Raw genomic sequence first — 25,125 nt, 5'->3', positions numbered from 1 at the left:
CTCACTTCAGGGAAAAGAAAATCGATCTTCTATCAGCCTTCAGATCAGGATGCATGGAGTTCCTCAGAGAGGAGTCAGGTTAAAATCATCACAACATAAGCAGCTGCCCCTCATCAGTCATCAGAAATATACCTGCACAGAACCGTAACGCACAGAACAGGGTACTGAGTGACCAAGGCAAGATGCCCTTTCATGTCAAGTGAATCCTGAATAGAGATGATTTTGCTGCTGGTGTGTGTTATCACGCTAATCCATGACTGGATTATTGTTTCTCTAGCCTTAAGCACTACAAACACACAGCTCCAAGCAGCCTCCTGACCAGTTGAGCAGGTGAATGGGAAGGTCACGGAGGGAGTGACATGCAGTCATAGTCGCTGTGGCACAGATGGACACTGAATCCTTTGCAGCTTGCCGAAGAAGCTCTCGTTTCTCAAGAATTTACTGAAGAAAGGTTTGCATGTCAGCTCCTGTTTGCAAAGGTAAATAAATCTTGGCCAAAGAGAAAGGAAAAGAGGAGGACCAGAGCAACTGATTATTTCAATACCAGAGCAGTTAATGCTTGAAACGACAACTTCTAATCCCAAAATCTGGCACGGACTTTAAAAGCTTCAGCATGCCATGGCTGGCCCTGTTTACCATTGATCAAGCATCGGGGCAATACGCCTTCACATCTCTCTTAAATCACAAGAGAAGCTGTATTTACAGCTTCCATCCCACCGTAATTTATCAGCAGCAACTCTGCAACAACTGTGTCACTACATCTATAATCATAACATCCTGTAGTTAAGCAGTAACAGGGAACAGGGACTTGTCTGAAGTAAACTAAAATGTATCCCGTGTGTTGGAAAAAAACAGTGATGCCATTACCTCAGTACAAATCACTGATAAACCCTGATTATGGGTCATTAAATCTTTTTACTCTTTTGAGGTTTATATCTGACCCTTTCAGTTTATATTTCAGTAACCTCTTCTTCTTTACTTGTCACTCATTAGATATTAAAGTTTTGTAATCTGGTTTCTGAATGTGAGAACAGACATCATAGTAGCAATAGAGCAGCAATACAAGGAGAAAAGTGCTTTCAACCACAAGACATTGTTTTTCACTTCTAAAGAGAGCTCATGCCTCCCCTAACCTCTGCAGCTCATCAGCTGCTGTCATGTTTTTAGCACTTGTCACAGTTCTACCCCTTGTTTATCCTGAACACTTGAAAGAGGTCACGGAGGGAGGAAGGTCACTAAAAACTGGATCATGCACTATAAACTACAAGGTCAAATAAAGGTTACAGATATCTCTAATTCTAATACATCCTAGCTCTTGGGTGCTGACACCTCACTGACACCAACCCTCACCGTCTTTTTAACAAATTACATTTTGTGCATTGTACACAGTCAGAATATTCAAACTATGCTCAACTATTAAATCTGGTATATTAATTTTTTTTTTAGTTCTGAATTGCTGTATTTAAAGCAATAACTTAGTCCAGTGGAGTCACAGGGTCTGACTATAAGCTTGCCCATGTTGCAGCATGCTTTGTGTCATTACTAAGAATACACTTCTGTGGATACAATGCATTTCAATGTAAAGGATTAAAACAGCTTTATACGCACAGAAATCGCAATGGATGGAACAAAAGGACCCATGAGATCATCTACCTCATCTTCCTACTACACACTTCACTGTTTGGATCAGCTTTCAGCCACAACCAAAGGGCGGCTGCAACATCCATCCACAGGGGCTACTTGCCTCTCTAATAAAAAGCTTCAATAAGATACTTTAAGCAGTAAAGGTGGAACCACAAGGAGAGAAGGGGTCAGGCCTTTAACAGCATGATCAGTCTGCAGACTTTTCAAATTGAGTCTAAAAAAAGTTTAGGACATATTTTCTTGAGAGCATCAACTAACAGCTTCACACAGCCTAAGGGATGTTGGAGAAGAACAGACCCATCCAGCTGGCAGTGCCACCTGCACGTACAAATGGAGAGCCTGTATGGAGAAAACGTGGCTGTACTGCAGGCAGATGGGGTTTCCACACTCACTCTTGATCACTAATGTCTGGAAAACTGCTTTCTGCCTACCACCAGACATCTACACCATGGTCCTGGGAGAGGATCAATGCTGCGGTAGCAGGAAAACTGCAGGTTGAATATAGGGTGAACTGCCAGTGCCCTGTAGCCAGCTCAAGCGCAGCTGCCTATGTTTTTTTGTCAGTACTCTCATGCTGTTACTGCTCTGACCTAGCGGCATTTCTTTGCCCTTTATATCAGCCTGTGTAGCAGATCTGATGGCTCCCTGAGTGATCAGGAGGCCTCTCGCGTACGGCAGATTATATCCTGCACCACGTAAGGCTCCTGACGAAAGTGTCTGATCTCAGGAGTGACTGTTTACTTTCAAAACCCAAGATAAACATTTATCCATGTTTCTTATTTTAAAATTGTTCCCGTTTTGTATCCATTTTGTTCCATAGATAAAAATAATTATGCCGGCACATAAAGCCATCAGTAACCAAACTTTTAGAAATGAATATTTTTTTTACTCAGTTCATAATCTTTTCCTTCTATTCAGCATTGCTGTATCTTTTATCCACACCAGTTCTAGATCTCATTCATCTGGAATTTTAACAATTAGTTTAATGATCTCTTGTAATTTTGCTATTTGTTAGGGCTGGCTACAACACATATTCAATGATATAATCAATACCTATGCTTTTAATTAAAACTGTAATTAAGGCTCAGTTTATTTGTACACTCATTGCAATTTAACAAGAGTTTCAAAAAGGCTTTTGTTTATTAAGCTAACAGCCATCCATCAGCTTTCATCTCTTTAATTCTATTAACCAAAACCATAAGATGAACCATAAGAAATACCATAATTGATATGTAAAGATCAGTATTTTCTAAAAGTTAGGATAGCTGTTCAGGTATTTGGGCACTGCTGAAAGTGACTGCAGGACAAGATACAATATGAAACATTCACTTGAAGATGGTCTTTGCTAATGAACCAAAGAGTCCCAGATTCTTAGTTTAAATAAAAGTGATTTTTGCAATTCCAGTTTCGAGAGAGCATGGAAACCTAAGGGACAATTACTTTTCTTAAGGCTGGTTCATAATACTGAACTGCTTTCTCTGATTAATCATAACTCACATTTTGTAACTTATAACTGAGTTAAATGACCTAAGTAGTAAACTACTCTCTCACGTTTTGAAGAGAAAGAAGTTCTGCTCTGTTGAGGTTTCAAGTAAACCATAAGCTTGCTGTCTGTGACATTAACTGGGAAATAATGCAAAATATTGATTGGGTAAAAATAAGGATTTTTTTATTTGAAACTTTTTTGGTTGAAGAAAGGCCTCAGGAGCATATTTACCTGTACTTCAACTGTTAACTTCTCTGATAGAGATTTTTACCATTTCCATGCTTAATGGGTTCTTTCCTACAAGCCATCACTGTGCCTGAATACACAGATAGAAGCAAGGCATTTCGTAAATGCTCTTTCTTACAAATCCACTTTTTGTCTTTCCCAAATATGTTCAATATTTTAACCTCAGATGCTTCCTTACCTTTTCCTCAAAATTTAATAGAATTAAGCTAATTACCTTTGCAGGATTGGTTAGCTCAAGTTCTTGCTCAACTTTACCAACACTGTCTGAGATCAGCTGCACAGGTAACTCAGGAACTGCTGGGGGCTGATTTATCAGAACCACCAGATACTCACAGGTCCAATATTAGCATCACTTGAATATCTACAGATGCTTTCAGTAAAGTACCACTTATCCCCAGTTGGAGGCTTTTCTGTGAGTGGGAATTGCATCTTCAGCTAATACTGAGATGAACCCATTCACCAATGTATTTTTTTCATTAACTGGGACCCCATGAGGGATATGAAATATGTTTGATATTTTTTAAAATAGAGTTTTCAGAATAAAAAAATAATAATTAAGCACACTCCTATTGCCTTCTAGAAACTATTTCAAATAATGTCTTTATAGTAAGTGCTGTCCCTGCCATTTAAAATGTGCATCTCAGACTTTCCATCCCCACGTCCACCTTCAGCTCGTTGAAGGCACTATCAATAAGACACAGAGCATTTCATCCCCACCCAAAGCTGCTGTTTCAAATGCCACCTGGACTGGTGGTGACTGAAAGTTGGCGGCTATTCACAGCTGCTTTGTGTGAGCTTATTCCCATCTTTTAAGGAACAAAATACAACGATGTCCAAAAAATCACTATAGTTGATGTGAGACAGCACAGCAAATCAGTCAATAGTAACTTCGGAAATAAGGCACAATGCATGAGCTGAAGAAAACCTTCCAGTGTTGCAGCACATCTTTTGCCTATCCCAGGGCATTTAATGGCACTTTTTTGACAGGCTGTCAGTGCTGAGCTGTTCATAAGCACTGCAGTAATCAAACAAAACACATTATTTGGTTTTTCATTCACAACTCATGACAACATGGCCAGAAATATGCGTCTAGTCCTTTTTAATGGAGGACTATAACCAAGAATATACCGCAAACAGGGACTTGTTCAAGTGAGCGTCTACGTGAAATAAAACTAAGAGATCCATTGATTGTGTTCAAACTTACCCAGTATAAATATTTCTGTCATTATAAACATCTCTCCAAGCATACAGATTAAGCTGGCAGTGCCCAGAGGAGATGCATCAAATAGATCCATCGCTTCCCGCGATAGATCAAATGGATCCATCCCTTCTGTAGGCCTTCATGCTTACTTACTCTTACAAAGCAACATAGCCTGACCTTTGCACAATGAAGCATAGGATAGTTTGGGTTGGAACGGACCTTTAAAGATCATCTAGTCCAACCCTCTCTGCAGTGAGCAGGGACATCTCCAACATCTGCTCAGAGCCCTGTACAACCTGACCTTGAACGTTTCCAAGGATGGGGCATCTACCTGCTCTCTGGGCAACATGTTCAGTGTTTTAGCATCCTCATTGTAAAAAAAAAAATCTTCCTTATTTCTAGCCTAAATCTCCCCTCTTCTTGCTCAAACCATTATCCCTTGGTCCTGTCACTATAGGCCCTACTAAAAAGTCTGTCCCACCTTTCTCTTAAGCCCCATTTAAGCATTGAAAGGCTGCAGTAAGGTCTTCTTGGAGCCTTCTCTTCTTCAGGATGAACAACCCCGACTCTCTCAGCCTGCCCTCATAAGGGAGGGCATTCTATCCTTCTGATCATTGTGGTGGCCCTCCTCTGGAAAGTAGAGGCTGTAATGATTACGTTTTAGGTGTCAGCCCCTAAGGATGAATACCGAGCAGAGATACCTGTGCAGCGCATGGGGAGGGCATAGTCGCAGAAGGGCATGCAAACCTGCATGTAGAACACAAAAGTGTTCAAATTCCCTCTCCTCTCTGGAGCTCAGTTTGCCAACACAGCAAATGAAAACTCACAGTCCAGACAGAAGAGACCACAATGCCAATGCTTTTCTTTGTGTCCCCACACCAGGCTACGGACTTTCATGCTCTCCTGTAGTCCTCTCCACTTTTCTAGGCCACATTTTTTGCTGCTGTGGCACAGTTTCCACTGGATGGGGAGAGGCAGGGAGGCTTGGATGGTTGCCATGCAGTGAGTGACTAACACCACACACAAGGACTCAGCAAAGAGGCAAGAGGCATCACTGCTCTCCAGGTCGGGGAAGTCGAATATGAACTCCCACTCACCAAGGGAGTGCTCTAGCTCTTAAGGCCAATTTTATATCTGTGCCAGGAATTTTTTATCAAATAAAAGGAAAAGAACCTAAAACAACATCAAAAAATCCCAGCTATCTACAGTGGTCTTTTGTGAGGTGTTTAATCTGGTATTGCTAGACCTGCTCTAGATGGGTCCATAAAACTGGACCCTTCAAAGCACTTCGGTGCAACCAATTTACAGATTGTTTAATGAAGACTAATGGTAATTCTTGCCAGGCTATGCAGTAGCAGACGAACACATGAGGATGGTGTGCTCACAGTCACAGAGACATAGCACGCTCATTAGGACGGCCACAAGTTATTTTTACTCTCCATCATGTAAAAGAGCTTATTCTAAAAGGGCAAAAACCTTCCTGGCATCCCCCCCACTACAGCATGCTCTCTTGCTACTCTTCTCTCTAACACATGGTTTGGCTGGAGAGAAACAAACACAAAAAGTCTGTGTGGGAAGAACAAATCAAGTCCGACAAGTTATATTTATGTTACTAATTGCCAAGTCATTTGAACAGGCCTGAGCAATGTTGCTGGACCATAAAAACAAGAAATGAAAGTTACAAAAGCATGAGCGTTCCAGGTGTGCTTTGGCAAGCATATTGCAGTCAGGGATTGCAGACACACAATTACAAAGACTTCGTGGCCTTCAGATCCTGCAAATGCATGTGAAAACAAGCAAGTATCTGTGACAAAAAAAACACCAAACCCTACATCACACAGCTTAGCTCTAAAGAGTTCAAAAATCTTTTTCCTCTTTATGGATAAAACTCTTGTTCCACTGAAGTCAGCAGCGAACTCCTTTTGACTTTGATAAGGACAAGATTTCATTCAGTGTGTTTTGTTTTCTTCTAATTTGTATGTGCGTGCAAGTTTATTCCAAGTTCAAAACCATTTCCAACGTTACACGGAAACATGTCAGTTCTCTGGCAGTCTGAAAGCTTCATTCTCTCAGGACTATTCACAGAGAAACAAGGAATGTCTCTCACACTCTACATAATGGTTAATTGATTTTAGACGTTTCTTGACACCTACAACTTTGAGGCTATTCTCTGCCCTTCAGCATATACATAACACACACAAAGGCATGTTCAATAACTGCTGTAAAGTTGTAAAATTACCAACTCTAAGTGGCATAGTCTAAGCATAAGAGAAGATTCATAAGGTAATTATTGAACCGAAGACCACTGTCTGTCTTGTTTGATTTTTTGATTTGTTTTTTTTTTATTGCAAACAACATTCTCAGCTCACTTTCAGGAAATATCTCTTTATAATCCAGAAAATATTCATTATCAGTTTCCATCCTCTGTAACTCATGAGTTTAAAATATTTGACTTAACAGAACTGGACAGGGCAACCTCTTCACATTCATTAGAACCAGCTGCCCACAACAACTTCATTAGCAAAAGTAAAATGCAGTCCTGTCTGCCAAAAGGTGTTTCACAGGAGACTTCCATGTAACGTTGTAGGGTTGACAAGTTATGCATGCTCATAAGCCAGCCCAACATCAGCATGACATTAAAAACAAACACCTGCCACCCTGTTGCTGGTGTCCTTATCTGCAAACACAGGTTCATCTGTTATCTGCATGGCAACGACTCCCTGAGGTACCACTTCAGACTAGCTTCACTCTGTCCAAACAATCATCCCAGCCAGCCCCAAACATCAGCTTTAGTAAAACGGGGCCACAAACAGAGCTTACACAAACCTTGCAAGACCCTCTGACCCTTCTTCCCACAGCTCCCAGACAGCTGCCTGTCCTCACTTTGCTAGGTCTAAAAAGACCACCACCTTCGAGGTACACCTCACCCTAATGGTCTTATATGAATTCTCCCTTCAAGAAGGAAAGGGAAAATCCACTGAAACAATTTTTTTATTACCACAGCAGATCCAATTTAGGCTCAGATCCAACATGTAAGCTCCTTTAAGAGCTATTATCGAGGTTCCTGGTTGTCTTAGAGCAAAAAAATCCTAAAAGCAGTTATGGCACACATTGTAAAACAACACACAGCTTCTCTGTGAGATTTCCTCTCTGGTTGATCATTCCCTGATCTGAGTAGGCTCTCATCTTAAAATGTCCTTCATAGTCTCTCTTCATCAGCTTTTCTCCTGAAATAGCTTCTGATAAGTAACTCCCAACTCCTCTTAAATGTTGATTCTTGCAACCCTTTCTTTCAGTACTGCTGCCTTTCATGGTCTAATAATAATTAAACTTGTGAATAAGATCCCTGAATTTCAGCACCTGTCATGCCTTACATTTCCCTGTAAAAATCAAAAAACAGTCTGACTACAAAGTTTTTTTTGAGTTACATCCAACTCTCATCGATATGCTCCACAGGTTAGGGATGGTCTTCCTTCCTTTTCACATTCATCTACTAAGCTCAACTTAGGTCTTTGTCATATTTCCTGCTATGATGATTCCAGTAATATATTTATATGCTTGCAAGGGTAAGAATCATTACTACAGCTAACTCATCTTCTTACTATTAGGAAAGCTGGTGACACTCAGAATATACTGGAAAGTGCTGACCTTTAAATGGCAATTACTACACAGGAGAAGTACACAAGCAGTCAAGCAGTTACCAATTTCATAAATGCTTGCATATATAAGGATACAAACACTTGAGCACCCATGCTTGTGGCGCTCAGCTGAACTGGTCAAAGCCCTGCGAGCTGCCAAGCAGTTAGGAATTTGAGGTTTAACACATACAGCCTCCAAAAAATAAGACTTCCAACCTGATGCTGTTCCTTGTCCTGTTTTAAAACACTCGCTCATAAAGGTGAAAGGCTACTGCCTCGACGAAGGCAGTGATGCGGACATGTGCTGTCAAAGTTGTCTTTTTACAGATCCATTGGTGCAATTCAAGTCTGACCCGGTATGCAAAATGCTTAGTTTCTGCTGAGCAGAACCTTTTATATAGTATTGATTGACTTTCACAGATGAAAACTGGGAAGCTCATGCTCACATGGGTTATAACCTGGACTTATATACAAGACTCCAACAAACAAAGATCTTTACAACTTCATGTTTTAGATTCATCACATTCCTGCTGTTCTTGGAATTATGAGTCATATTAAGAACTAACACAGATTATGAAAAATACATACTTAAAAAATAAAGAGTGGCAAAACCTTGTTAGAAAATCACTATGAAATACAATTTTCAGCTAAATATTAAAACGTTAAACATTAGTTCATTTGTAGCCTCTATAGACTCGGTTTCTATTGACACATTAAATTTGGACATAGAACTCTAGAGGTTTTCCTCAAGTCCCAAACATGGACAGTCTTTCAGAAATGGAAAAAAAAGGAAAAAAATGAAGGTCTGAAGACTCTTTATAAGAAAAGTATCGTTATATTTATGTAAAAAGCAACTAGAAATGTAAATGACTGAAGAGGGATAGTAGTCTATAAAACAATTTCTGAGGAAAAATTATGCTTTATGAAATGGTTCAATTTCCATAAAATTATAAAAATTGTCATAAAAAACAAATGGACTTCTGAAATGGATGCTTATTGTCATGCGACAGATGGCTCTGATTGCCTGGTAGAGAGCAAACAGCTACCTAGTTGGTCCTCACTGATCTCAGAGAGAATCATTTTGGTCTATTGACATTTTTTTTTCTTAACAAGCCTGGTTGCATTTAAGCATTTTTATGGCAGCTAGTAAGCCATCCATGTGCAATTACAGAGAGGAGGTCAAAAGGAAGTAATAGTGATGAGCCCAACAGATGACACAGCTAGGCAATCTCACCAGTATTGCACTATGTAAAATTACAGTGCGCTGAAACACCAAATGAGTCCGTCAATCTTTCTGTGCCCACAGAAACAATGAATTAAGACTCCTTAATGAAAACAACAGCGATAGTCACGGGGAGTTACACTGGCCTTGAATTACGAATCTAATAAACAGGTTGCCAGTTTCACTGTACAATCTAAAGCAAAACACCTGCCTGTGTGAAAAAAGAATGTATTTGTCACTGTTGACCACGGCAGTATTACTTTTCAGACAGCTTTTGTATCTATTGATAATCATATTGGGCTCCCAGTATCCAAATACCAGCACAGTGCTAATTGTTGGGGGGGTGGTCTCAGAAAGCATACATGTTCTAAACAAGGGCATAAAAAACTTCCCTCAGGAATGCGACTCTGCAGTATGCCATCCACTGGAATAAAGATTTTTTGGGTTTGGTGCTCTCTGAAATTAAGAGCAGGTCCCATATTTGATTCTGCTCTCCTTCCCACCCCTGCCCCCGGTATCATTAAAAAGCAGCCGTTAGAGATTGACTGAATACTTTATGTCATTGTGAAAAAAAACATGAACCAAAATGGCAGTCCAAATCTGCACTTAATGCAGATGTACATGTACTTCCAGACTTAACACTACTTATTCCAAATAAACAGAATAAGATTTAATGCAGTTTAACTAGTTCAACAGGCCAAGTTGCAAGTAAGCATTCACAGTTACTTGAGAGGTGAACTCCACTCGCTGGATTTCACGCTGTAGTTAACCAGAAGTCATCAGTACGTTCATGTTCTGATTTTTGTCAACACTCACCACATGAGGTTGTGTTTGGACTCAACACGCTTCACCCTTTATGAGCCCTGCTGTTTCAGTGATACCAAGAAACTAGTGATTTGACTATTTCATATCAATTTTCCTCTCCCTAACTCAATTCATGTCTACCTGCACTCGGCTAATCACCACAGTTTCATTGGTGACTGGCAGGAACAGATTCTTGAGTAACTTTCCTATGATTTATCAATTCACTGAGTTCCAGCTCCAGGTAGCCTTTACTCTTCTTGAAAATAATATTTCTAGATACAGTTGAATATAAACACTGCAGAGTTTCTTTGGTGGAACTACAAAAACAAAAGGGTTCTAACACAAGGTTGAATGATTTACAGCAAAACTTGTGAAGATAAATCACCTTCTTCTCTCAATATGGTGCCATACAGTCATCTTCATCTTTTCATATCAGCTGCCACTTCCAACGTGTGCAAGAAGCGCTCTTATTAGGCTAAGAAGCAAAAATGATCAAGTTCTACTCTGCAGTCTTCAATCAACAATAGAAGATACAAACACTGCAAGTCCAAAATGATTTCAGTAACTAGCTATGCGAATGGCAATGTACTGCTTTACTATTAATAAAAGAAGTCAAGGAAGACTAAGGCTCATTTTATTTAAGGGTAAACTCAAATAGCTTGCAACTCATGCCTGACAGTACTAAAAGAAGGGCAATGTATGAAAACTCTGCGTAATACTTCATGGTAGACGGAGCGAGGGGAACAAGAGTAGCTGTCTGTACAGCTGGTGGGCAATGGAATTCTGTTCTAATGCAACTGCCCAGCTGTGATCATCAAAGGGGCACGAGGCAAGGAGGGATATATCACAGTGTCAAGAAATGAATGTAGAAGTTAAAAAATATCTACCTAAACTGTTCATCCCATCCACATAGAAGGTTGTGTCTGGCGACACTACCACAGGTACTCCAGCTTCTCTTCCATTGTGTAGATAAATTATTTTAGCTAAATTAAAATCATAAAAAAATAATCAAAAACCTCAAGTATTTCAGTGAATGCAGTTCAAGAAATTACCAGCCACTTAGCTAGAAAGGTGAAATCTATGTATATATGCACCCACTAAATGGCAGTGTTAAGTGGGCTGGATTCAACCACTCCTACTGGTGATTTACACTAACCCATTTTACTTCATGCTGTAAAACACTGTGGCACCCATAAAGTCAGCTATGTTGTCTGAGGGAAGGCAGTAACAATTTCCACCTGAGCAATCCACAGCTCCCTCAACTTCTTTGCCTCGATGGCACAACGATGGATGTCATTACTTTAAATGCTTGCTAAATGTCAAAATTCTGAGCAAGAAATCACTATCAACAGAGGGAAGGTGCTAGCAAAAGACTTTTTGATGCATCTCTACATTTACAAAACACATTCTAATTGAGATTTGTTATGTCGTCCATTAGTTGTGTTGTCCAGGAGCTTTGACAAATGGGTTTTGTAGGGTTTAGTTGCCATGGTTTAGAAAACCAACCAATCAACCAAAAAATTTAATGCCCCAACTGCCTGCTCCATTTCATTGCCAGGGGTTCTTGCCTGCAAAGCATGAAGGGGAGGACAAGATCCCGGTTTATATCTCACTTGCTCTGATTCACAGCTTGTCCAGCTAATGAAGCTGGGCCTGCATTAGCACTGGGCTGAGACATGTTTCCAGTCCTGTTGTATCAGGACAGCAGAGAGGCAGGACAGCAAAGCTGAGGTGGTGGTGGACCAGACAAGGCAGCAGGATCCACTGCAGCCAGCATCTCAGAGCTTTAACAGTGAGCTCAAAAACTTTTGTCATTAAAAGCGGGAGGTAAGGAGGTAGAAAACTGAAAAGATAAACTTCCAGTGAAGAAGGAAGTCCACAATAAAGGAGAGTCTGTCCTTCCATAAACACAAAATCTGCTGAATTCCCAAAGAGGAAACCCTTTTTGCTATAGGAAGCAAAGAGTTTAATTTGGATAGGAGAACATTCTCTGGAAGACAAACTGACTGTTTCTCTTTGTAACTCTGTAATACAGCGGAGACTGACCTTTGCATCCTCATTTGATGCTTATCTTGAACAAACAGCCTAGAAGTTAATGTCTACAGAGAAAAAAATAGTGAAGTGACTTTTCTCTTGAAGTGCAGAGCAAGTCCTAGGGAAAATTTTAATAAATGTGAGTCCAGCTGCTGTGGCTGAATGTTAACCAGCTTTGTGATGCAGTGTGTGTTTGGCCATGACATGCTAGCTGAGAGAAGTTAAACTTCAATCTTGAATTATATGATTAAGTCTTTCAGAGAAATAATGATCCTTTGTATACATTATATTTCAGTATTGGCAGAAGAACAAACATTTCGGGTTTTATACATGCATCAGCTTTTTGCTTTTATCTCATGAGTGAATTTAACGTTCAAGGAATGGATACCAGTGACTAAAGCCAACTGTAGTGAATGCAAGGGTTCTGACAAACTTCACCCACACAGACTGGGCAGTGACCCTTACACCTAGCCTACAGCACCGCCACTTCTGCAGTCTTGGCTTCAGCTGAATAGACAATCGTACTCAGCTTTGTACAGAACAGCTAGCAACAGCCCAGTTTTCAGCTATGATCTAATTGGGATGTGAACTAGATATTTTTTCTCTCATGTTCTTTTTGTCTAAGGAAAAAAAAATCACAAAGTACTATTATCACACACTTATATTCATAATAAATACACACAAATTCCAAATAAAGTATTTCTAACTTAAAAAAGTAGTTTGTTTTCTCTTAGAGGTTTAAAGTTAAAACTCCTCAGACAGTTTTGCTGATGCACAGCTAATGACATCATTATTTTGCATTTACTACTGCACAAGTACCATGAACGAGGTGTGCCTTAAAATTAGATGTTGCAGCCCATACACTTAACCTGATTAGGTCAATAATCTAAATATTAACATAGTTATGGAAATGTACGCAGACTGATTTTTGTTAAAAATAAGTCATTCTATATTTTTACACTGTATTTTTTAAAAACCATGGGACTAAATGTTTTCAGATGCAGAATGAGCATATGGATGTGTGGCACAAGATATTACCTTTTGCTCCTGTACCCACTGTGGCTGTCAATCTTATAACTCTGTCCTCCAGGACAAGGTAACTGAGTCACAGTGCAAACTTAATCACATCACCACACAAAGCTGCTGCGATGATCTCATTACTGTTCCAGGAAAAGGAATAAACTCAATTCCTATTTACACAAGCAAATCTAGCTTTCAGCAAAGACCTACAAAGGCCCTGACCACATAACAGGGAGAACAAGTAACATGGGTGGTACCCTACTAAGGAAACTATGAAAGTAAGTGAGATAGTGACATTGAGACTTTTTAAGAAAGTCTTAGTGCTTTGTCAGGTTTGGTTTTTTTTTTTAATTTTAAAGGAGTTTTGAAGTTTAGCCAAATCTATGATCCTTGTTGGTAAGGTACCTGGAAGTTACTTTTATGTCAGGTTAAAAATAATTCTGTACACAAAGAAGAGATTTATTGCACTATTTCAAGCACTCAATCCAATCTAAATTGGCTAGGAGGTTCATTTTGAAGCTCTTCACCATTTTTTTTAATATTGCATTTGTATTATTTTCTAGCATAGTATAAGACATGCAGAAACAAAATCTAAAATGACTAAATCTGACTTAAAAAGAATACCTGTGTGATCAAAGCCTCTGGCTCACCTGTGGGAGTTTTTTTTCTTTTTTTTTTTTCTGGTAGAACTAACTAACAGGAAAAGGCCTTATCTTCTAAGAGTTGCAGTTAAAACTGATTGCTTATGATGATTTCAAGAATGATTGGGATTATCATTCTAAAATAGCACCCGGGGGAACTGGGTGGATCAAGGGATTGCTAATGAGATATCAAGTCTTTCACATCTAAACTGCTGATTTAAATTCAATCCAAGGCAAAGATCCCCCAGCTGGTGGACATCTGATGATCTGTAAGAAATTATGTGATGTTCTCACTCTATTCTTAGAAGATACATGTTTTATAAGCACTAAACTGCCAGTAAAATTGGCACCCTCTGCAGTGAAACCAAGGAATGAATTGACAATGAAACAACTGAAATTAAATTTTACCCCTCAATACAATTATATAAACCAAGGCTTTGGCTTTCTGGATCAGGCTTATATCACGATTACTTTCCCCGATCTCCTCAAAATAATAGTCTCATCTTTTAAGACTACCACGGGAAATCTAAATGAAACATTTTAGTAAGGTAAAAATTACTATTTAACGTCCAGCCTAGCTGTATTAGGCTTTAATGACTTATAATTTACAGAAAGGGCAGTGGTAGATGTTAATGAGTGACTCAGACAACTTTCTATTATGCTTTTCTGCAGGAGCAGTCATTATCACGTCATTTGCTCTGAACATAGCACTCTCTAGTCCTCCCTTCTATTTAATAAAAGCAAATTAATGATTTCCAATCATTTATGTACTCAGTGAATTTGACCCTCGTTTCACTCACAAATTACAGTGAATGTATCATTTTAATTAACTTACTAGTCATAGCTGTTCTACAGATGTTTTGTTTGTTTGAACATACTTCAGTCTATGAACTATTTGCAACTCTTTTAACCGTGATTCCTGATTTACCAATGGGATTTGTGACAGATCAACCATACGATGTATTACTGTTTCTCTTTGCTGACTTCTGGGTCAGACTGAGAGTCCCAAGTCTGAAGATCTTTGCTCTTGGTACCTGACATGGCTATCTCAAATGGTTACCATGCAAACCAAGCCCATAGCCAGTACAGTGAGTTGGACTGACCTTACCTACATATGAATCAGTGGGCTGGGCACACACTAATTGCCACAGCAGCAGCAGAGCCTGTTCCCCTTACTCAGCCTTCTTTCCTCTTTGCTTCCTTCCCAAAAGTACTCCTTCCACCCCATAACCCAAGTCTCTTCTTCCTACAGGAACCTCCCATGCAGCTCCATGGCAATTACCACCCATGAACTGGAGGGGAACTCACTAGAGCTACCAGAGCAAGACCCAGTCACCTGCTGGTGGCCCTGCATGGAATGGGGGAGGCTAGAGGAGTTCTTTCTTGTATCTTTCAAAAGATCCCTCTACCGAATTCCTAGCTCTATCAGGGAAAACAGCTTCTTCCTGTGCTAGGTCCCAGGGCAAATCCAGAGAGATAGACCCTTGGTCCAGGAAGACAGAATATGGTCCCTTTAAATAATGGAATGTGTTGCCCATCCACAGATGTTTTCCCTCCCTCCATGGCACCATCAAAAATCTCATGTAGGCTCTAACACGCCCTCTTACAGCAGGCATGCACAGCTCAGAAATGCCAGCAAGCACAGGACAAGTTTCTTTGCACAGGGACAACACAATGTGTGGAAGAAAGAACCTTGAGAGAAGATACCATTTCTTCTCCTTCTGATCCTTTCCTGACTCTCCCTCTTGTGCACTGCCTTCTGGATCCTGCTCATCCCAAGCCCAGTTTTGCTAGTCGTCCCTCCACAGATACCCAATGAGCAGGTGCTGAAAATTTGTCCTGGTGGACAAAACCAGCAAATCTAACTCATGGCAGAGGGAAAGGCTCCTTCACATCATTAAAGGAGGTCACTGATGCATTCATGGCCCTATTTCCCAAGACAGCCTGAGTGTAGAGACAGCCATATAAAGGAATAACACCTCCATCATCAGTCTTCTCACAGAGTCTTGAATAAGTTTTGGATACAGTCCTCTGGGACACAGTTAGTGAGAAGGAAGAAACCGCCTTAGTGGATGCCAGACAAAAATCCATTCTGAAGATACAAGTACTTGGCTACCACCTTTTCAGAAAATCAAGGTCTTGGGTCTGACTTTTGTCACCCAATGAAGGGACGATCCTGTGCTTTCCCATCAGGTCTTCACCTAGGTGCTGAGACACCATAAGCACTCGATCTTATCTTTCCTGTCTGAACTCCCTCCTACAGTTCCAGCTGTTCTCAGTCTCCATGCTGACCACTGATGGCCAATTCCACAAGCCTTGGCAAGTGCCAGAATGAACAGAATGCAGAGAGAAAAGATGTATGTAGAGAGCCCTTTTTTCTTGCATTTCCAGTGGATCTGTAAGAGGGGTGTCATCCTCTGCCAGGAGTGTGCCAACATGCCTCTTGATGCCCCTCTACTTCTCCAAGGAGTGGATGTATGCACATGCTCCAACTCCCCTCCCAAAGGTGTTGGATGTATTATCAGAGAAATGTGCCTCAGGCCCAGTGTACAGTCTAGACCGAGACTCTACCCTCTTTCTCCTATGATTCAATACACTACGGTGCAAGGCAGGTGCCTTCAGGCTCTAAAATACCTTGCATCAGATGCCAGCTTGCCACAGCCCTCCATCAACTAGGCCTTTTCATGTTGCTGCAGCTTAAAGACTGGCAAACACCTTCTCAGCACCTTTACAACGCGGGAAAGACATTACTTCCTCCCTAACAAGCAAGATCAAATTTCCAAAAGGCCATTACAAAGCCTATGTCCTCTGACAGGCTAATTTAAGAATGACTATAGGCTGATCTTGGCCAAAATTAATTGCTCATGACCATTACAGAAACCAGGTAGCAGGTCCATGAGAGGGGTTGACCAGCCAGAGGGGAGTTCCTTACTAATTGTTGCTTCATGGACACTTTTCTTGGACCAATATTCTGCAAGCCTTAAGGCCTGTGTAGTTAGGATGATTTTTCCCTCTACACGTTATTCAGTATTTATGAATGTTTTCTGCAATTCTGTCATCCGTTCAATCAATGTTTTGAGTTATCTGTAACTCTTGATAATCAACCTTAGTTTTGAATGATTCTGTATTATCAAAAATCTTAGAGCGCTCTTTATCTCTTTTTTTAGGCAGTTTATGAACACATTGCAGAGCAAAGATCTTGGTAGGCTTACGACAGTAATCTACATTTATGGTTCAATACTAGCTGTTTAGTATTTCCTTTGTTATTAATCTGTGAGAACAACTTTCCTCTTTCTCATGGCAGCTTAGTTGCTTTAGGAAGTTCTACTCAGAAACCTTAAGAAATGCCTTTTCAAAATCCAAGTCCACTATATCCAACGGTTTACAATTCTTCTCACACAACTGACTCCCTAGGAGGAACTGGAGAAATACGACTTCCCTCTACAGGTATTGTATTGACTCTTATGTAATGTGCTGCATTTATCTTTCTGTTTACTCATCTTTCCCTTGTTATCACACCTTGCAGAAGTTCAAGTTAATTGTTTGCAATTCTCAGAATGATCCCTGGAGCCCTTTAGAAAATTTTAATATAGATGCTGATCTACCTGATAGGTTCAATACCACAATTACAGGCTCAGCAATTTCTTGGACACTGGGACCAGATGACCTGTTACTACTCACCTGATCAAATTGTTCCAAAATCTCTGTTTGTAACACCTGAATTTTTTTAGACAATTCTATATATATAAAAACCAGATTGAGATGACAAAACTGTGTAACTTTCAGTAGCAAAAATTGGAAGTCTGAAAAGTGACCTTTGGAGTATAAACACAAGACTTTCTCCTTGTCTTCAGAGGAATACTTCATGTGTCAGTCTGCAAAAGTTTTTCAAAGCTTTTGTAAATAGTGATGAATTACTACCTTCATTGGAGTTGGTGTATTTTTTTCACTTGATGAACTGATCAGCTATTACTGAGGACTACCTATGATCATGAAGAATGGCATCTTTGTATCTACTGGTAGAGATTTTTTTATAAAACTATACATCTCAGAGCATAACCTGGACAACTGACCTTGCTAAGTAACACATATTAATAAACTTGGTAGAATTGCACAAACAATAACCTAAACTATCAGTACAGACTTCCTTTTAAATCTTCTACCTTTTAAATCTTAGCATCTCAATGTTTACGGACATAAATATTCCAAGACATACAGAATATTGCAGGCACTTGGAAGTTCTCCGGTGGCCATCTCACCTGGAGGTAGGCTATCTCATCACGTTTAAATGGTTTCTTACGATTTCCCTTGAAACACTTCCTAGATAAAGCTCCTGGAGATAAGACACTTCCTACTGATTGTGTTCTTCCCTTATCCCATTTCCATCCAAACATTTCATATGCCACAAGGACTCTCCTCAAAACTGACACTCAGTGGGACACTTCTTGTACGATGCAGTTTCTGAATTCACTCACAGAAACGAGAAAAGGTTTTGAAAACTACATTCCATCTATTTGTAACACACGTGACAAGCATACAAATATGATATATCATAATAACATATCTAGCTTTTGTCTCTGAGAACAAATTGTGGGCGGATTAGTTCTTGCTTAATGTGACACCATTGGGAAGTACTTTTTAAAAGGATAATAAGGCAGCTCAAAGGACTAAGATCCATGAAACTATGAGAAGAGGTTAATTTTGTGATGGGTGTGGACTGTGGGAGTTTTCTGCATAGATGCTCAGAGCCAAGAAAAGCTGACCATTTCTTCTTGTTCTAAATGGAACAAAACCTTCCAATAAAGACATCAGATAAATGGACTGTCAGGGGACATGCAAGTGAAGTAAAGCTAGGATGCAAGAGCATTTAAATGATAGGCAGAAATCACAGGTTTAGACTTTAGAGACTAATAAAACCTAGGAAGCTAAAATTAGAAAACGTTGCAACATATCTGAGAACATAACCAAAACAGTCTTGAGAACTGTGTGCTTGCCATGTTAGTGGAGGAAAATTTGCATAATTAAAAGGCATTGATAATTTACGTAATGCAGGTGAAGGAGTAAGAACATCATTGCGTTGTAATTAAGAGAACTGTTTGTCAGTCTCATTATAAATTGGACTCAGACATTTCAGAATGCCAGTGGCATTTATGTAAGTAAAAGTTACTGGAGTGAACATATTTAAAACACATTAGGGCAACTAACTTTTACTTAATCAGTAAACCGAAGACTGTCAGGTATGCTGCAAACCAACACTAAGGGGCAAAAAGGAGGGTTAGTTCTCTAGGGAGTCTTGGAGGCTGTAGGACAGAAAGTGCTAAATTAGGGGGAAATGCCAAATAGGGGTTAGGGTACGGAAACAGCCAGCTGATGGGTACATAACAAGAAGTGCAAATAGCAGATTGTTAACAAGGAAGTCTCGTGAGTGAGCCTGCCCTCGGAACAAGCTGGGAGCTGGCAATGGGGAGGGCATGGCGAGGTATCTGGCAAAGGGGGGTTATGGCCTTCATCTTCCTAGATCACAGAAGAGGATTTTATTACTGGTTAGGGTTATCCGCAGTGCAGCTTCTCCCCTGGAGAGCAGGGAGATTTTAAAATAGGACAACGGCATTTTATTACAGCACAACAGCTGAGAAAGGATTCTCCAGTGGATAGGCAGCAGTGGTTCACAGCTTCTTCTCTCCCTCCTTATTTTGAATGAACTCAGATCCTGGAAGCTGAGCCACTGCCTATATTCAAGTTTGTTTACACGGCTAACTGGCAGGAGATCATATTTCTTAACATCTCTCTTCACAAAAGCCTGCAGCAACAGATGGATTTTGCTGCATAATCTAAAGGTCAACAATTTCTGACCAGCAAACTAATGGAGAACAGACCAGACTGCAGCAAGCTCAGCACTGGGGAAACCTAATTAAAAATGATGTTCATATTTAACCAGTGTTTCAGTATTGCACAAGGACAGAGGGAGGACCTGATGTACCCAAGATATGTTTAAATCAATAATTGTTTTTTCTAAAAAGGAAAGCTATACATTAATGTAAATCACATGCCAAATTCAGTATTTGCAAGACACAATATGTAGCAGCTGTTTTTTTCAATCAGTTAATAGTATTTCAGAAGTTTTAAGCACATCAAAGTATTCTGAACTCAACGTGACAAAGGGGTGGATTTTGCAGTGATGTGCCTGAAATGGCTGAGAATTATTTTCATGAGTTGTAGATTTAAAAAAAAAAAAAACCAAAAAAATCTGTCACATGGAAATTCAGAGTACTTGTGATTAATCAAGACTCTCAAGCTGCAAACTTGAAATGCCCTACTTCTCTTCAATTAGGAAAACTGGTTCAACCCTGGTGTACCGCTCAGCCGTCCAAAACCCTCTCACCAAAACCTCTGCAGTTCCCCAGGGGTGTATCCCACAGCTATTAAATATCCTTCCAACTCAGGGGGACTAAACAAACATGACTTATGCTTAACATTAATGCATACAGCTATAGCACCTCATGCAAAATAAATGAAAGATCAGTCAGATACCATTTTGTATACCCTTTCACTAAGAAATCATTCCAGTCCAGTAGTTTGTAACATGGGCAACTGGTCGGTAAAACAAGTTGTTCTCATTCCACAGCAGAGACCACCAAGCGATGAAAGTGCAGTCTCTGAAGCAGTGCATGGCCTCTAAAATGATAGGCAGAGGGTGAACGACCTCTGAAAGCCAGTATTTTCTGTTCAACTTTATCAGTCAGTTTGAGGAGAGTTAGTGTCCTTGACAGTAATATTTTACCACTGAACTTGACATGAACAGTGACCTTCAGATATGAATTCTACACATACACAGATGCAGTTATATAACTTAGCAAAGCCCAAATACTGGTTACCACAATGCTAGTAGTAATTTCAGCTATTATGTAGTTCATAATTAATTCTGTAGTTTAAATCACAAAAATATTATTTGATTATAATACTCCTCTTTTGCACACACTCTTCTAAATTCATCTTAGAGGAAGAAGCGTTCCCTATTTTAAGAAACTTCTGAGACTTTTTAATACTGCTGAAAGCATTTAGCTAAGTTTTCAGCTACAAAATTTTAAGCAGGAGCAGAGAAAATATACATGTAGGAAAGGAAGTGCACATTTTGAAGAGCTGGCTAAAAGACAGTGCTTTGATTTTGCCCCAGTTGTTGATTTGATTCCATGAGACCATGAAGAAGACCAACCAGTGAGAATTAAAACAGTAGATCACAATAAATCAACAGACATGAAAACATTAGCTCAGGCATTAAATTTACATTTTCCAGACCATTGGCTCTTGTGACCCAGAATATACTGGGAAATTTGAAGTTCTGCTGACAGTTCTGTAGCTCGGTTTCACTCTAGCCCAAAGCAACAATCACGAAGTGCAGGCTCTCGATTAATTCTCTTGCCTTGCACTGGAATATACTTATTTTTAGGCATGGCATACTTACAATCTTATTACACACAGGAGTGGGGAAGATAAGGCCCAGCCTCAGACTGGGATGATGCATGCACTGTTTAAATGGAAATAGCAGCTGTTGGGGGACAATCAGATGCATGGCTTCAGGGAGCTTTAGCGTACTTGGGGAAAACAGAACTTTCAGACATTTCTGTTTCTAATATCGAAGAAATTTTCACTGACCATATAACAAGCTGCCACTTTTTTGAGAGTTTCAAGCTTTTAAAAAATGTTTCAGAAAGAAAAAGGATTTCAAGTGACGGCAAAAGCCACATTATCAAAACTGAAGTCAAATCCTTGCCACAGGCATTACCTCTTCAGAGAAGCAGAGTTAAAAAATGTTATCTGGTCATAGTTTTAAAAATTCTGTTGACAATAACAACGTAAAATCTCCTAGTTATCTTCCAGGAAACTGTGGAAATTCCATCTCAAATAGCTTATAAAAGTTTCAACCTGAAACGAACACTTACTATGAAAAATCGGAGCCAAACCATCTCAAAATTACTAGCAACTGTTACATAATGGGACAAGTTGGAAAACCCCAATAATAAGCAACCACGAATACCATATTCAAGCCTGCCTACACTGCAAGGGAAAACAAAAATATTTTGCTGTCTTTTCGCTAATACGGTTTTATTACGCTCACTCTGACAAGCATCACCACAGAGTTTCTCCCAAACATTGTGCTGCAGTAAATGGCTTCCCAGGATAGCTTTGTTTCTTTTCCCCACCTCCATATTATTTTAGAAATCATACTAGAATAGCACTGGTGACAAATATTTAAATATGTCTGTTGTTACCACAGTTTCAATAGCTACGCACAAAGGCTGTAAGGAACACATCCTGCTCGCTACCATTCAGACAACTCAGCTCCACTGAGCAGACCCAATGGGACACACATAGAAACGTTCGCCGTTTGATATCCCAGTTGAACAACAGTTCTTCTGGACTTCTGATTTTACCACCCTTGTTGGAAACCCACATAAATAAAAATAAACATAATGAGCAAAATTGTGAAGGGAATATTGCCCAGGTATGAAAGAATATTTCATATTCTCAAGCCATATCAAATCAGTTATGGAATATTTGTAGTAATATGAACAGAACACAACACAAATGCAGAATTATTTCTTAAGTTTTTCCTTAATAAATTGCCAAATATATGTGATCAAATATCTCTCATGCAAAAAATATTCTACAGATAAAGTTTCAAATCCACTCACACCACCTCATTTCAACTGGCCTTGCCATCGTGTGCTATGCCGCACAAATGATGGAGAAACCAGACACCAGTGCCCTACATATAGTGCACGTGCACTTTATGTGACATGTGGTGAAGGTCAATGGGGCTTTGGATAAATAGGAACTTTTTTTGAGAAGGAATAAGGCAGTGACCTATAAGTAAGGAAGAGGTGAAGCCAGTAATACTATTTCTCCTTTTGCATCAAGGATAGTCATGGATCAGACTCAAGATTTCTGTGCACTGAGCCTAACCCTGGCTATTAGAAATAGGACACTGGGGAAACTGATGTACATCAATCACTCAGATGAACACAAACTACATCCTTACCTTGCTCCCCGTAACAGCAATCATGTCTGGGTTAAGTAGCACGAGGCATCTCCCCTTTAGAGAGACTGAGAGATCCCTCTCCTGTTGGCAAATCAGAAGAAAGCCTGGCTGCCTTTAGCCCGAGCTATGCCTGCATTCTCCCATGAGGCTACTCCAAGAGTCTGAGCTCTGAAAGCATCATGGGGCACAGTTTGCTGATACTGTGTTACTAAAAGTTAAGCGCTTTTCCCTTGTAGCTTCAGCTTAGCTAAGACTACAGGGCAGAAGCGCTTAGTATCAATGTACACCGTGAGCAGCTACCCTTCACAAATCTGCCCAAGCAAAACTCAGACGTATGAGGTTTGGTCTTCACAAGTCTCTCGAATGCAATTATTTTCCTTTTGGATCAAGTTGCTCATGCATTTGGTAACAGCGGGTTTGTCAAAGTAATTTTAAACAAAAAATAGTTACTAGCATTGCTGAGATATTGGATAGGTTTTAAGGTCACAGGATAAGCTGGAATGAATACATAAACTTTGCAACTTTCTGCATAAGATTTACTTATTTTTAGAAATAACAAAATTAAATCCACAAGGATTTCATCAGGTCAATAGAAACTTCTTTTTTGCTCTGAAATCATATCCATTAATACTACTATCACACATAGGCAAACTGTGTAAGTCAAATAATAACTTTGGTTAAGGATTTTGCACCTCTAGTGAGCTGGAAAATTCCACCCATGTTAGTGGCTTGTTCTATAGTACGTAAATTATTGTAATGAAAGCAAGCAATTTTCTTTATTCATTCATTCATTCTCCTAAAGAAAAACTTTCCAATTTACCAAGATAAATGAAGAAGCTGAACAACAATTCTTACAGGGAAAAAGTAATAAACCCTTTTAATAAATTTTGATTTTTAACCACAGTGTCATACAACACAGATGTTGGCATTCTGCATCATGTCAAAACAAATCTCAATGACTGCAGACTGTGATGTATTTCCTGATTCTAAAGCTGAGGAGATAGATACTAACTAGTCCTCTTCTATAGCTGCCTACAGTAATTTCACTGTGATTGAAGAAAAATAATTGAAATAACTTTCCAGCTTCTGCCTCAAAAAACTCCCAGACAACACAAACCAACAAGTCATGGAGAGGAGAAGCAAAATGCTGGCTTAACTTTATCAAAATAACACTTGTAAATAGGCTAAGAACATAATCAAATTGTCAGTTTCACAGAAGAACTAAGACAGGCAATTAAATGTTGTCCTTTACTCAGTGATGCAGCTTCTATTGTTCGTGTGTATGGGCACATCGCTACCAGAGAAGATACAATGATATGTAATTGCACCTTGGCACTTTTACTGGAAAGAGTGTATTCCTGACTGCCTTTTACATTAGCTTTGACATCAGCAGAATGACTTTTAGTTTCCTTTAGTCAAAGGAGGGGCAAAGCCTATATAATATTACACTCTAAAATGGCCACAAATTTCACCATTTTTAGAAAGCAGGCTGGTGAGCCACTAAGTAAAATTATTTCAAATAACTTTCAGCTCTACTCACTGATATAAAGATGAATTTCATTAAACAATTCCATCTTTGCAGCAGACAAAAGATGATGATAGAGAAAAGTTCCATCACAATAAGCTGTTTGATGCTTCTTTCTTCTGTGTGTTTAAGGCAGTGGCAGACATTGTTAGGGAAGATCTCTGGTCTGGGAAGTTGCACTACACTCCGGAAAGTGTGCTATTTCCAGGCAGAGAGTGGGAAAGTACAGATGCAGTATTGAAGTCCTTAGGTTGTTCCCTCTTCCATGAGCAAACACATAAGATGAGGAAAAGGAAACCAGACTGCTCAGGAGGTGGAAACGGGTGAGAACAGGTGGGGTTTTATTGCCCTCTCTGACATGCCACCTGTACCAAATGCCAAGCAAAAGTAGAGAGTCCAATTTAAGTATATTTGTCACTAAACTTGCACCTGAGTTGCAATAGGTATAGGTGTGCTTTACAGTGACCCAAAGCAACATAAAAGGGACTAATGGCTCACAGCAAATGAGGACCAGCTGATTCCACAGCCAAATAAACACAACCCCTGACCGCTACCTGTAAAGAAGATGCACAAAAAGGGGAGTTTCAAGGAAGAAGTAGTTCTGCAGTTTCGGTTACTTCTTTG

At 39.7% G+C, this 25,125-nt stretch overlaps 1 protein-coding gene across 1 annotated transcript in view; it reads right to left on the bottom strand.

The window, feature by feature from the left end:
- ULK4 (unc-51 like kinase 4) overlaps positions 1-25,125 on the bottom strand; it is a 223,214-nt gene that overhangs the window by 5,230 nt on the left and 192,859 nt on the right. The gene's annotated exons all lie outside the window — the stretch shown is intronic.

This window comes from Cuculus canorus, chromosome 2 (genome assembly GCF_017976375.1).
Source record: "Cuculus canorus isolate bCucCan1 chromosome 2, bCucCan1.pri, whole genome shotgun sequence".
Lineage (NCBI taxonomy): Eukaryota > Metazoa > Chordata > Aves > Cuculiformes > Cuculidae > Cuculus > Cuculus canorus.
This window is presented reverse-complemented; position numbering and strand designations above follow the sequence as displayed.